This window comes from Eretmochelys imbricata, chromosome 4 (assembly GCF_965152235.1).
Source record: "Eretmochelys imbricata isolate rEreImb1 chromosome 4, rEreImb1.hap1, whole genome shotgun sequence".
Lineage (NCBI taxonomy): Eukaryota > Metazoa > Chordata > Testudines > Cheloniidae > Eretmochelys > Eretmochelys imbricata.
Genome location: NC_135575.1, coordinates 2,860,876 through 2,864,283, shown reverse-complemented (window position 1 = coordinate 2,864,283; position 3,408 = coordinate 2,860,876).

The following is a 3,408-nucleotide window of genomic DNA, read 5'->3' as shown; positions in this document are numbered from 1 at the left end:
GACTAGGGGGCTGGGGCACATGACTTATGAGGAGAGGCTGAGGGAACTGGGGTTATTTAGTCTGCAGAAGAGAAGAGTGAGGGGGGATTTGAGAGCAGCCTTCAACTACCTGAAGGGGGGTTCCAAAGAGGATGGAGCTCGGCTCTTCTCAGTGGTGGCAGAAGACAGAACAAGGAGCAATGGTCTCAAGTTGCAGTGCGGGAGATCTAGGTTCACTAGGAGGGTGGTAAAGCACTGGAATGGGTTACCTAGGGAGGTGGTGGAATCTCCCTTCTTAGAGGTTTTTAAGGCGCGGCTTGACAAAACCCTATTTGGGATGATTTAGTTGGTGTTGGTCCTGCTTTGAGCAGGGGGTCGGACTAGATGACCTCCAGAGGTCTCTTCCAACCCTGATATTCTATGATTCTAATGTTTAATCAGGTCTGAGCTATAATGAAATTTTTTACCACAGTTCAGGGAGGCATTTATAGGGTTTCTCTCCTGTGTGTATTCTCTGATGTGCAATAAGGTCTGAGCTCTTACTGAAGCTTTTCCAAATATCACATTTGAAGGGCTTCTCTCCAGTGTCACCCTCCAATGCCTATTAAAGCTGTCACTGTAGCTTTCCCCACACTCAGGGCATTTATAAGGTTTCTCTCCCGTGTGTTTTCTCTTACGTGTGAGAAGGTTTGAACTGTCCTGGAAGCTTTCTCCACAGGGTTGTTCTCCAGTGTGGATTCTCTGATGTACAACAAGCTGTGAGTGCCGAGCAAAGCTCGTCCCATACTAGGGGCATTTGTAGGGCTTCAATTCTATGTGGATTCTCTGATGATTAATGAGGGCAGTGCTGCGAGAGAAGCATTTCCCACAGGCAGGGCATCCACAGGGTCTCCCTCCGGTGTGCTGTTTCTGATGTGAAAGAAGCTGGGAGCTCTGACCGAAGATTTCCCTGCACTCGGCACATCGATAGCGTTTTTCTCCCGTGTGGATTGTCTGCTGTGCGGAGTAATATGGGCTGAAGTACCAGCAAAGCTTTTCCCACAGTCACCAAGCATACTGGATCTGTCTCCAGTGGGGATTCTTTGGTTTTTCCAACCCCTCTGCTCCGGTGAGTGAATTCACCCTGTCTCTGCCCCGGCTGTTTCCCTGTTGTCCTGTGTTGTGGGCTGAGTCTTCCAAGTTCTTCCCATCCCTGGTCTCCAGCAAACGTTCCCTTTGGCTCTTCCCAAACTGTCCTGTGCGGTTCCACTTCCTCAGGACTCCCAGTGACAGAGTGATTTCATATAGCTGCCTTCACTTCCCCTCTAGGTCACGGGTTTGCTTTCTGCTTTGTGGTTTGTTTGTTTGTTTGTTGACCAGTGTAACCCCCAAGGAGATGACCTGGGGCTCTGCCTGCTGGCAGCTCCGGGAGGGGCACTGTCCCTGGCAGGGATGGGGAGCCAAGGCAGACTCAGAGAGGCCCTTCCCAGGGAGCTCAGGAAAGGGGAGAAGCCATTTTTGGAGTCAGTCTGGAGCCAGGCAGGGCAAGGGCAGGCCTGGCTGTGTGGGGTGCTGGGGAGTCCCAGGCCTGCATGCAGGGTTCCCCCAAGAACTGGCCTCTAGGGACCTGACAGCAAGATCCCTCCGCTGGGCTTTTCCCTCTCCACTGATGACTCCCAATTTGTAGAGTTTTGCTGGGAAACTTCCCCAGCCAGGCTGAGTTCGCCCCCAGCTCCCTAGGGGAGACTAGTTACCACATGGGCAGCTCTGCTCTGGCAGCTAGTCCATGGCTGGCCTGCTGGGAGTGTGCCTGGACGCTGGGCTAGGAGACGACAGTTTGGAGTTTAGTCCAGTTCTGTAATCTGCACCTTGAGCCCTGCACCCCTGTGTGGTGAGGGGAAATCCTGGGACAAAGCCGCCTGATTCCTGCCTGAAGAGGCTCCCTGCCAGCAGAGATCAGCTCCTCTGCCGTGACCGAGGGGTCCAGAGTCATCTCTGAACCTGAGGATCATTCATGGAGTTTGTGCGTGCACCATCTTTTAGTTCGTCAGTCCGGGAATTTGTTTTGGGGACCCCCTACTCCCTGAACTGTGTCCTCAGGCCAGGGAGTACGGGTTTGGGGATTTTATCACCGGCTGCATAGTAAACCTGTGGAGGGACTGACCACCTCCTCCCACTTGTGAGTCCTTTGGGCTGCACTGAGCCCAGTCAGCCACCCTGCTAAACCACTGCAGGGAAGATGTCGTGGGCATAGGTCATCAAGGGCCCCAAAAAAGCACACGTACCAACGGGACACTGATCTTACATTGGCTCCATCAGGTCACGTGACTGGGGAAAGTCACGGGGATTGTCAGCGTGGGCACGAAGAATAGTGTTGTACCCGGTTATGTTATATTTGTCTCCAGTTTAATATAACTACTGTGTTGAGTATATTCTATGTATTTGTGTGATTTCTTGGGAGTCTCTCACTTTCTGGCAGGTAAGTGGGGGTTACCCTGGGGTTGGCATTTTCCTCCCAAGCCGCCCTGGGGACCCTGCCAGGAAGGAGTGAGGGTGGTGGAGACATCGCCAAATACATTCACAGGGAAACACAAAGAAGATACACCCTGCTGGGTGGGTGGTGGGATCCAGAAGAACCCAGACCTCTCCATCAAAACCTGTAAGCAGACTGGCATTAAAGAAGGTGACCGGGTGGAGAGGGGGCGTGACGCGAATACAAGAAACACTAGATGGAGACAGACAGAGGAGCCCAAGGAAGCAATGAGACAACACTGGTCAGCACGATCAGCTGTGATGACAGGACACCAGCACCCTCACCGTCGTCAGGTTTTTTGCAGACACCTTGGAGGGATTTGAAGGAGGCTAATAAGGACTCTGGAGTTCCACTCCCTACGGCTAAAGTATGATACTTGTCACCCTGCGAGGCCCTGCATTTAGCCGCATGGAGTGGAAATCCATCAGCCTCATGAAGAGACTTGCGCAAGTGCAGCCTCGTTATCCCTAGCCTGATTCTTGCTTCATATTTACACCCCCCTCTGGAAATTGCCACTCCCTGCCTCTGACGACGGGGGTATTCGCCCACGAAAGCTCATGCTCCAGGACGTCTGTTAGTCTACGAGGTGCCACAGGACTCTTGGCCGCTTTTAAGTGGCTACTAACATTTCAACTTTGTACCTTTCCCCAGATTCAAAGCTGGTAAGGACAGAAGGCCCCATTCTGATCAGCTCATCTGGCCTTTGAGAAAGGCTAGATTAAGAAAGTGAGACACGAGGGGACATTTTAAGGAATGATTGGTTGTGAACCCTATATTTAGCCAATTTTCCCCCAGAAAATTCAGCTGCCCTGTGAGTGCTGTTGGGCCAGAGCTGGAGTCTCTGTGTGAGGATCACACTGCAGGAGAGGCAGGTCAGTCCTGCTCCTTGTGCATTTTCCAGCACAGGTTGGGGACAG